General features: G+C 38.9%; 1 long non-coding RNA gene across 3 annotated transcripts in view; it reads right to left on the bottom strand.

Annotated features, from left to right (window-relative positions):
• Positions 1-12,294, bottom strand: part of LOC137204998 (uncharacterized) — a 79,003-nt gene that overhangs the window by 50,365 nt on the left and 16,344 nt on the right. The gene's annotated exons all lie outside the window — the stretch shown is intronic.

Here is a 12,294-nt window from a genome sequence, read left to right as displayed (position 1 = left end):
CACCAAACCAGGATGATGACACTGTACGGTGGGGAAGCTGTGCAACGAAAAGAGTGTGGACTCGTAGTGGAATCTCATTCCATAGACAGGGGGAAAGTCTCTAAAAGAGGAGTAAGGGAGTCAAGAAGGGAAAAATAAATAGGAACAGAAGGAGAAAAGTAATCAATGCCGTGACAGCCCAGATCAAAAGGAAGATTTCAAAGAGTTTTTTAAAAATCAGTATTGACTATTTGTTTTCACACACCTTCCATAAAATGTGAAATACGTCATTTCATTTTATTGTGATCTTAAACTACATATATTGCCCATGTTAAAAGTGAAAAAATGTTGAATTTTGATGTAAATTGATTCTTTGAGAAAACCGTCATTGCAGTTATGTTAATCACAAAACAAAAGTATGACAGTAACTTAATTATTCTTGGAGATTTCTGAAGTCAAAACACACAAATCACATAATATGACTGCCTTTTATAATAATATGCTGATCTACTTATGTAGCTGAGCCCCGCAGTTCAAAGGTATTGAACGTTAAGATCCAAGATCATTTCTGCTCTGCAGAAATACTGTGCAGTAGAATTATTCCGATACTTAACATGCTCCAGTTCTCACTTGCTGTACAAATGGCTTCTGCAGGAATGAATGTGACTGGGGAGGAAACAGCTATTGGAAGGCATCCCCTGTACTCTTCCGGAACACAAAGAGCTATCACATTCAGGATAAAATAAAAGAGAATCCTTTGGGGATACAGATCTCAGGGTCTAGCATCAGCAAATTAGTTAGTTCTTAAGAACCTTTTTATTTTTAAAAAAGCCTAACCCAATAAGAAAAGGCAGCAGGGAAGAAATCCTTTCAAATGTACAAACTTCTGTTACATGTAATAGACAAAGAGTCTGTAGTCTTTTTCTATCTTTAGGATTATCACAGATACACAAAAAAGATATCAAACTTTTAGCGTTCCAAAGAGTGATCTTTTCTCCCCCCAGCTGTTTACTTACTGATCTATAAATCAGTTTGTATAACGCTCAATTTTAAAAAAAAGTGTTTATAAAAGGGGAGTAAGGTGTAGTGACTCTCCCCTGGCACAGTTTCATTTCAAAGGATGCTGGTAACCAAGCAGATGTGATCAACTACCCCTCTAACATGCCCCAAACAGACACCATGACCCCCTCGATCCTGACAGACCATATTCTTTGTAGCTTCTGTAGCACTTTGGATGCCTGCTAAATTGTTATTTGTTACAAAGCATGCTTTTGCTATGACAGATGCCCCCAACTCCTTCTCTCTGCTGAGCTCGTGGAATCACAGCTGTGTTGTACCACAAGCACAGTGTTGTCAAATCTTTGCTTTGTTTAATTATTCAAGTTGGTTCTACCACAGAATTAAACTGCCTGGGGACATTATGGGATTTCAGCACAAACAATGCGCATGACCCTATAGATACCAACCCTTGCCAAGTATCCACGCGGACCCTGCTGCTCACTCACAGTGGTAACTGACAGCATAACCCCTAACAACCACGAGCAAAGCTAGATGGAGTAGTTTAATCCAAAGCCAGATTGCCTCCTTACTGTACCACAGTCCTTCAGGCTGAGAGCTCTTGCTGGTTCAAGGCCAGCATAAGTCTGAAAGTCAGCCTGGAAGTGGTTACCTCCTCAGAACTCAAGTTCTGGCCAGTTTAGGAACACTACTTCAAGGTTGTAGTTTCCTGAATGTAATGGAATTGTCTGGATCAATTTCATCCTCTGAACTTTACTTTTTCTTTACTCTCTTCTTCCCAAAGTACTTTAAAAAGCATAAAGGAGTGTTTATCTGTGAGCTAGACATTGCCCAGTACTCCAGTGGGATTATGACAAGACCAACTTGGAATGTTTATTCTCTTTCATCCCATAAAATTTTTAAAAACTAGAATATTAGGAGAGGAAGTAGGCTTTAGAGATCATCTAGTTAGAGTTGCTCATTTTGCAAAGAGGAAAGGGAGATAGAGTGGTAGAAAAACCTGAACAGTGTCACACAGCTAGAAGTAGCAGACCTCCTGCTGTGCCCTAATCTAGGGCTCTGCCACTGAAGAGACACCCCAAAAAAGGCCCTTTTCTACTATCCTATCCTCCTTCCTTCTCTGCACTTCGGCAGGGATGAGTGTCTCTCTCCTGAAGAGAGAAAAGACAGCTGCAGTCTCTTTGCTGTGTTACAGTGTGACTGTAGGGTTGACTAAAGCAAGGAGAAGGAGGGGGCAACTCCGAGGAGGCCATATTTACAGGGCAGAGGGCCTCCCCAATCCCTACAACATCCTGGTGCCTCAATGTCTACGGGCTAAGAAATCAGTGCATAGAAAGGGACTTTGCTTGGTCACCGTGTAACTAGGAACGCAGCTGCACTGGCGGCCGCGCAATTCTCCAGGGGCGACCAGGCATCAGTCCAGCACCTCTGAGAACTGACAGAGCTGGGGAAGCTGACTTCTTCCCTCCACACTTGGAAGGATGCATGGCTTGAGCTCTCCCAGGCTGGGAGAGAAGAAGCAGATTAAAAAGCTACAGAAGCTGAACCTAAAAGTACCCTTTCTCAAGGCTCCACAATCACTTCTCAGTACTGGATGAATTTATGGGGAAACATGGGGGAAAAAAAGAGAGATGTTTGATGTAATGGACACTCTCAATATTTCAAGGATTAGTAGATTTATCTAGGTGGAGTTTTTTCCACCTAACTTAGAGAAGCATAGATTAGAAGTTTAAGGGAGCTGAGAAGTCAGCAAGTAAAAAATACCAATTAACCGAGGGATCCTACCTGTAACAGGATTAAAGTCTTTCAAGTTATTTTATACTTAAATCAAATATAAATTTTAATTTGGTAACGTGTACTAATAAAATATTTCCCAGGAGACAGAAAAGACTGAGACTGTTTCCTGGATATTTCACTGTTCCGTGAATTTCACATGTAAGTGCTTCCTTTGCACCTCAATCACGGGCACAGGGAGCACAGCGTTGCTTATGACTCTAGGTAGCTTTCAAGCAAAATGACTCACAAAATGCCTACTATCGGCCAGGTAGATAGCAAAAGCAAACAGTACTTGGTCCTGCCAACAAGGAGCGTACAACAAAGGCAAGTAGCTGGACAACTCTATTTTATCTGTATTTACTTCCTAACCCCTGACCTCCCTCCTAAGCTTCAGTCCTGTCCTTTTAATAAGCTGCTTTAATTCCCGCCTCCTCTGCACCCACATAGTCTAATGCATTTCTCGAGCTGAAATGCCTAAAGCTGAATGCATTGTTTTCCCTCTAAAATTGATTTTCCAATTTTTATAAATGGTATCACTATTTTTTTATATAAATTAATGTATTTATTTATTTATGGCTGCATTGGGTCTTCGTTGCTGCACGCCAGCTTTCCTCTAGTTGCAGCGAGCAGGGGCTGCTCTTTGTTGCAGTGTGCAGGCTTCTCATTGCGGTGGCTTCTCTTGTTGCAGAGCAGGGCTCTAGGCTCACGGGCTTCAGTAGTTGTGGCACGCAGCCTCAGTAGTTGTGGCTCGCAGGCTCAGTAGTTGTGGTGCCTGGGTTTAGTTGCTCCGCGGCATGTGGGATCTCCCCAGACCAGGGCTGGAACCCACGTCCCCTGCACTGGCAGGCGGATTCTTAACCACTACGCCATCAGGGAAGTCACGGTATCACTATTTTCAAAGTCACCCAAACACAAGACTTTGTAGTCAGTTTTTATTCCACCCTTTTCCTTATCCTCAAACTCAATCACATCTTCCTATTGATCCTTGCTTCATACTCTTTGGAGTCCACTCTTCTGCTCTAGTCTCACTGCCTCATGCCTTTATATCTGTGCCCAGGCGCTCACATACTCTCACGTACTCTTGCACTAGTAACAAATTTGTCTAATACCCCCAGTTTTTAGGCTGTCTCGCTACCTTGCCTACTACCTGAGGAATCTTCCTAAAATACCTCTTTGATCTTGTCACTCACTTGCTCAAAAATTTTTGAGTAGTAGCCTTTGCCCTCAGAAGAATCTTGTTGCCTTAGCTTGGCATTTGCAATGTCCCATCCTCTAGTGGCTACTGTCTGTCATGTCCCCTGGCTCCCCAAAGATGTATTGTTTCCATATGTGCCAGTTGCTAATGCCTTTCCACTACTTGGAATGCCTTCACCCCAACTCCACCTGTTACCACCTTGACTACTTCCAAATGTCTTTCCCTGCTCGTCAATTCACCTTCTCTTAATTCCCTAAGCATTTATTACATGCAGCACTATATGTCCATATAACATCATATACTGTCTTATACTACTGTTATTTTTCTACATGTCTCCTATTACATATCTATCTGTGAAATACAAGGGGATGTGCTAGGCAGTTTAAGTATTTAATGATATATAAGAATTATAGTATAAGAAAGAAACATGTACACAAGTAACATTAATATGTATCATTATGTGGTAAGTACTATAAGAAAGTTAGAAAGTAGGAAACCAGAGCAAAGAGAGATTACCTGCAACTGAGAGTATCAGGTAAAAAAAATTCATGGAGCATTAGACCTGAACCCTAAAATTAGGATAGAATTCTATGGTATCTTAGACATACTAGGTTCTCCAAGAATATGTGCTGACTGAATAACAATGAATGAAGTAATTAATGAATAATGAAAATGGACACCAAGTACAAGGTGATTTATCAGAAATTACCCACGAATTTAATGACAAAGATTAGAAAAGCTTATCTAAATGTCTCATGAGCAGTTATCAATCCAATAGACATTCCAGCCTTTTGTGTTTCCTTAAACTACAAGTCTGCCCAGATCTTGCATCACGATCTACTAGAGGTATGTGACATAGTTGTGTCATTCCAGAGGTGGGCAGTATCTGAGAGCCCGTGGAATGATGGATACAGGCATGCCTTTCCAGTGCCTGTAACTCTACGCTGCTCTTGGAAATCTCTTCTTTCCAGGGGGAGGAAGATATTCTAGTTTTAATCTTTCTGAGAGCAGGAGACCTTAAGGGCAGCTTCACAGACGTACCACTTGTCCTATTTATAATAAGCCCCATGTAGACACTTTCCATGTTACAGTTGGGGAAATAAAGGTATCAAACATAAGGGAATTGCCCAAAGTCACAGAGCAAACCAGTAGCAAGTAGACATATCTGCAGAGGGCTGGGGTATCCTGTCCCAAGTCCAGTGGGTCACGAGAGCCCATGAGTAGTCCAATTTTGACTACTTAGAGCAGCCAGAACTAGTCCCAGGGCTTTCTTTGACAGTGGGACCTTTTGGCGACCCCAGTCTCTTTATGCATTAGCTGACTGTATCAACTCTCCTGCCCGCCATGTACTGAGCTTCCCACCTCCACAGGCACTGACATTACAGGTTCCTAAAGAGGAGGTTATAAACATTAATCAAGAGAGTGAAGTTCATGCCTGAGAATGTTATGACAATCAAAGTAACACATAAGACAGAAATTGCTTCCAGTGAATAAGGAGACATCTTTTCTCTGCATGAAGCCTCTGCCTGCAATGTAATTTCCTGTAGAGGTGGCAGCATGAAGGAAAGAGTAGAAAAGCAAACGAATATGGTTCTTTATAATGAATACACTGAAAAGGTCTTATAAAAGTAAATAAAGTCCCTATAAAACACTAGGAAATTTCTTTGAAAATAGCCCATAAACTGGCCATAAATGTTACTTCAGCCTGAAAGCCAAGGCATGAATATAATTAGGACTCACTAAAAGAATCCAGACCAAGGGTGAGGACGGGTCTAAGTACTGCACAGTGTGAAGGGAGCAACTGGAGAGTGGTCAGGTAGGAATGTTAATTGCCTCTTGAACAGACCCCTGAGGAGATTCTGCAGGCCCTCTCCATTCTTTTGGGGGGGGGTGGGGTGAGGCCCAGGGATGGGGATGAGAAGTTAACCATAAAAATTTCACTGCTGGACTAAGTTCCTGGCTCTGTACAGTCACGAGCAGTTGTGATTATTCCCAGACTTGTAATATTTCTTTTTTTAAAAAATTTATATATTTATTTGTTTTTATTTTTAGCTGTGTTGGGTCTTCGTTGCCGTGCGCGGGCTTTCTCTAGTTGCGGCAAGCGGGGGCTTCTTTTGTTGCAGAGCACGGGCTCTAGGCACGTGGCCTCAGTAGTTGTGGCTCGCGGGCTCTAGAGCACAGGCTCAGTAGTTGTGGCACACAGGCTTAGGTGCTCCACGGCATGTGGGATATTCCAGGACCAGGGCTCGAACCCGCGTTCCCTGCATTGGCAGGCAGATTCTTAACCACTGTGCCACCAGGGAAGCCCGGAATATTTCTTGAGTATTGATGAGCCTAAAGATATAGGAAAGGTACAGACAGTGGTTCCAAAAGTCCTTGAATTTTTATAAATCTAGTAACTACGAATTTAAAATAATTATGTTGGCTCCTCTTAATGGTATGTTTTTAAGGCATGTTTATATTAATAGCTCATGTTTCTATAGCTTTTAAGGGTCTACAAATGATTTTTACCTACATTACCTAATTTGAACCTCCCATCAAGCATGTAAGGTATTACATTGTGTGAAAGTACAGGCTTAAGGAATTTTGATCTCTCACTAAAGAAATCTTTGGGAACCTACTTCTCCCTGATGCTATACATTGAGTGCGTGGAAAGTCTACAAGTTCTGTTGGAGAACCATGCCTGTGCAGAGTGAAATAAAAGACATAAGGTGATACATATATATACGTATATACATACTCACACACATATATACATACATATATATGCATAATTTCAGTATACATGTGTATATAAGATAAACCAGTTTTTTTACAGTAAAATGGATGTAGGAATTGTTAATATTTAGGATCCAAAAAAATCTGTGAAATTCAGCAATTCTTGTGATATTCAGTAAACATATACGTGTACTGTGGAAACAACTGGACATACGTATTAACAAACTTCAGAAATGAAACACAGACAGAAAAAGAATTCACTAAGTTCTTAATGAGAGTATCATTTATACACACATTTTTCCAAAAATGAAAAAGTACTGATCTTCAGACTTTTCACTGAATGAGAGCATGATGTATATGTGGTATGGCTTAAAGAATTACAGAGATCGCTAATAATTACTTTTATTTGTCCCTTGCTGCATTAAATGATTAATGGAGCACCCCCAGAGACACCTGGGTACAGCTTGGAGGCATGGCTACCAAGAACTAAGTCCAAAACCCACCTCTCTTACTAGGTAAGTGATTTTGAGTAAGATTCTTAACATGTTTGGGCATCAGTTTATACACCTACGAAATGAGGGTAATGATCTAAGACTTACCTCACCAAGAGGCTTGAAAGATTTTTTAAAAAAGCAATATATGTGAATGTACTTTGTAAAGTGTGAAGCAATACAGAAATATTAGTGGATTTTCTTATTTCCCTTCTTAAATTCAGCCTTCCATATTGGTAGTTTGTTTTTTTTTTTAAAGTTTTATAGACTTAGCTTGTAGCAAATATTGTATGTGAGTGTGGTAATTTTTGAAGCCATAGAAAGCTGTGCTCACCGTTATAACCTCTTATTGAACATGTAGGATAATTTCTACAGTGATTGGCTGGGATCAATTTCAAAATGATCACAAGATTCTCTAAGTCCCCTATTCAAGCCCTTTTCGCTGTTCCTCCCATCAAGAGATAGAGTCTATATTTTCATCTTTGAATCTGGGCTTTGCTGTATGATTTGCTTTGGCCAATGGGATATTAGAAAATATGACACAACAGAGACTTGAAAAAGGCACACTGGTGTTTGTGTTCTTTTGCTGTTGGGATCTTATGAACAAGTCCAGACCTGCTAGCCTGCTGGATGATGCCATATGGAGAAAGGCCTAAGGCATTTCAATCGTCCAGGCCACCCAGATGAGGCCCCATACATGTGAGTGGGTGACGCCATCCTAAACCTTCCAACCTCAACCAGGCCAGCCCATCAAAAAAGGAGAAGGAATAAATGCTGTTTTCTTAAACAAGTAAGTTTTACAGTGGTTTGTTATGTAGCAAAAGCTAACTGATGCCTTGGCCTGAAGTGGTTGCCATATCTACAGAAATTTCCAGAAACTTCTCTTCAGTGACTTGTTTAGGGAATAACTATTCCTATGCTCAAAAGACCTCTAAGACTTTAAAACACTATATTTGTGTGCAGTTATCATGTTATCTGAAAAAAGTTACTCAACTAATGGAACCAAGGGACCAAGCAAATCCTTTAAGACTCAGAATCCCTAAAGATGACCCGGGAAGTAAACAGTAGTTTGGTTAAGTTTTTTAAAACCAATTGCAAACATGTTATCAGAGACCCCCTTAGCTGACATTTTTCTTCAACTAAACCCTGACATTGACACTTTACGCCACCCTCCTCGCCCACTCCTCACTTACCCTTGTCCCTAGCATAGCAAAATTCTGAGCAGCTCCCTCCAGCCTATCTAAATTTTCTTATTTCTGAATTGTGGATGATCCTGACTGACATACATTAGTGAGTGTAAATAAGAAATCCTTTTTAACAAAACAAAGCCTAAAGTATCTATAATCAGATCATATTCAGAATTATATCACAAAGTTGTAAGATTTTCTGAGTAAATGCAATGCAATAAACATGCCCCAGTGATAACTCCATGAAAAACCAAGAAGAAAAATAATAAATCACGGAATCAACAAAATAAGAAGGAATGTGGAAATATGGTTATGTTAGGATATCAGGTCTAGAGCAATAGACTGAAAACATATTATTTTCCAAAGATGATATAATTTAGATTACACTAAAAAGAGACACATGGTGGGACTTTTTAATCACACACACACCAAAAAAAATTCTTTAAGTCACCTCAACAAAATCAAAAACAGGGAATAGACAAAGGTAGTAAAATACTGAGTACATGAGACAAAATTTCAACTGGATATAGAGATATAATATAATTAAGGACACATAGTTACGACAGTACAGACTATTCCCCTTGCCCAATTAGCAACCATCAATATCAAATTTATCTGGATTAAGTTCCAGGAAAATGAGTCAAATAACAGTAATCAGGTTGTAATGGTGAATTAATAACCAGAGACCTATAACAGTAATAGAGGTCAATAAAGTTTTATTGTACCCTGTGGAATTGCATAAATTACTATGTCGTTCTAAAGTTTCATATCAAAAGTAACTCTATAATAACTGGACCACTGTATAAAAATATTTAGCCAGTATTTATTCAGCTCCTACTATGTGTAAATCGACCATTATAAGGAGTTTCTTTGTACAATTTGGGTTCCAAATGTTTATTTTGGTCCCGTTATTTTGAAGTTGGACCATATTTTATCCCCAAGCAGTACTATAAATGGTAAGCAGTTTCCCAAATCAGTTCACAGAAGCTCATTTATCCCCTTATGTACATTTAACTCTCATTAGTACTCCAGCTACCAGACAATGCATGACAGCATTTCAGTTGAATAAGAGATGCTGCGTTACATCCTCTGGTCTCACCTCTTCCCACAACCCAAACCACATCAAACTATCAAAGTTGCCATGAATATGCCATGTTTTAACACCTCCATCACTTTTGCACAGGCTATTTCTTTTATCTAAAATACTACCTCCAACAACCAATACCTTCACACACACACACACACACACACACACACACACACACTTAACTGTCTTGCAATCTTCAAAATATACTTCAAGGCTAGACTCAAATATCATGCTGCCTCTGTGAAGCCTTAATGGCTCCCCAAAGCTGAGTCAGACAACTATCTCAACTGTTTTTTATAAATATGTATAAAATCATTCCATTATAGCCTCTAAGAAACTGACCGATAATTTATCTGTTTATGCATTTGTTTTCCACTAGACTGTGAGCTTCTCAACACATTCTATATGTTATTCTCCTTTATCGTCTCAAGGTTCAGCACAATACCTGGAAGTTAACAGGTTCATAATAAATGGTGAATAAAGAATAAATGGATGAATAAATGAATAACGGAAAGAAAACTGAAGTAAGGATCAGAGTGTCAAAATTATCCTTTCTGGTCTGCCACCAGCTACCTGAGCAACCTAAGAGCAATAAGCCTTCTGAATCCAATTTCTTCTTCTGTTAAATAAGAGGGTTGGATTCAATCATCTAAAGTTCTCTCAAATGGTAGCAATAAAAAAGAAATAACATTATTTGAGCTCCTCCTAAATGTGAGACGTTGGCTCAGCGCTTTACACACACAGTAACACTAATCTTTACAACACTCTTTACAATAGTACCAGAAGTGGATACTATTTATACCCATTCTGTAGATAAGAAAAACAAGACTCAGTTTAAGTAACTTAAGGCTCCCATAGATAATGAGAATAAAGTTAGGATTCATGCCCAGGTCTGTCTGGCTCCAAAGCCCATAAGACACTGGTAACAGAGTATGCTGGCATCTTGTAGGCATATTGTAAGTGTTAAGATTATCTACCCATTTTTGCATACAAGTGGAGGATTATCTATCCACTTTCGTATACAAGATTTCCATGTCATCTAGGAATAATGATAATTCAGCCATTCTGTTCTGGGCTGCTAAGTGCATAAACCACACCAGTCATCACTGAAATCCACTTGAGATGCTGGCAATCAACTCTTCCCTACACCAAATTGAAGCTCACAGGATTTTCTCAATTCCCAGCCGAATAAAACCTCTACTAATACGTTTTATGAATGGTAAAACCTCATTAAAATGTTGATGTCATCAAAGAAGCGGGATATCTGTTTAGAGTCTCTCTGTAGTAGAGAGAAAAGATCCATCACTGAGCCCAAGGCGTAGTAAGTTTCTGAATAACAGTATTTCACTATATATATATACACATATATATATACATATATACACATATACACACATATATATATACATGCAAGTTATTATTTACACTGAGTCATTCTCTACTTTTTGGAAACAAAACAAAAGATATATGTTTTAAGAACAGGAAATATGACTTTTTCATATCCTATTATCAGCATACTATGAATTTAATGTGTAATTAGGTATTTATACCTAATCATACTTTGCTCTTTATGTTCATAAACTTAGTCCCCAAATCTCTTGAAACATGTAAAATATCTGTTCAGTATTCTTTTTCATTTGCTTTCACAATTACATGGGGTGGAAATTTTTGGAAAAATAACTACCAACATCTCTTCAGAAATTATCTCTGGAAACTGGGATTATGGGAAACTTTCACTCTTTATATTATTAATTTTTGGAATTATTTTAATTGCTACAAAGATCATGTATTGGTTTTGTAATTAGAAAAAAGCAAATATATAATCTCAATCTTTAATAATAGCCTCAACAAATTTTTATTACTTAAATTTTACTAGAAACAATTTTCACGATAAACCAGAATGTTTAGATTTAGTTTTACCCCCGGACGACTTAACAACTCTTAGCATTAGAAGATGAAGTCTGTTCAGATGTGCAGAGTATTATCTAATAACTGGCCTTGAATGAGTATCTAGGGATTGACAACATCTCACCAGAATGCCATGTAGTACTAAGTCACAAAATGCCTTTAATTTAAAATCACCTCAAAAGCATACTCAAACATTTGGCAGCGGGAGTACTATGAGCCCATGAGGGAAATGCTCTAATCCTTCAACATAAGGACCCCAGGTCATGTTCTTCATTTAAGCGTGCATCACCTCTTAATCTTGACAGCAAAATCCTCACCAAAATTTTGGCAAGCACACTGGGAATGATGCTGCCAAACAGGCCTCATTACTGATCAGTCTGGTTTCCTCTCTGCTGAAACATGAAGCTATCTAACAAAAACTGCTTGATGCAAATCACAAACAGATTTTCTCAGAATTTGGTTCTTTTGTTTATGAGCAGAAGGAAGAAGAATTACCCTATAGTTACCTCTGTCTGCTGACCAACACTATATATCAGATGTTGGCAAACTATGGGTCAAATCTGGCTGTCCCCAACCCCCGCCTGTTTTTATACGGCCCACAAACTAAGAAATGTCTTTTAAATTGTTGCATAAAAATCAAAAGAAGAACCATGCTTCAGGACATGTGAAAATTATATATAATTCAAATTTCAGTGTCTATAAATTAAATGTTATTGGAACACAGCCCACTCATTTGTTTAGGTATTGTCTGTGGCTGCTTTTGTGTGACAACAAAGTTGAGTAATTTCATGGCCCTCTGTAGTGGGTTCAACAGAAACAAAATATTCATGTCAGCCTGGACGCTCACAATGTGGTCTTATGCGGTAATAGGGTCTTAGTAGATCAAATTAAGTTAAGATGAGGTCATACAGGAATAGAGGAGACCCTAAGTCCAAT

The sequence above is a fragment of the Pseudorca crassidens genome, chromosome 13, assembly GCF_039906515.1.
Source record: "Pseudorca crassidens isolate mPseCra1 chromosome 13, mPseCra1.hap1, whole genome shotgun sequence".
Lineage (NCBI taxonomy): Eukaryota > Metazoa > Chordata > Mammalia > Artiodactyla > Delphinidae > Pseudorca > Pseudorca crassidens.
Note: the sequence above shows the minus strand (reverse complement) of the source record. Positions and strands in the feature narration are given on the sequence as shown.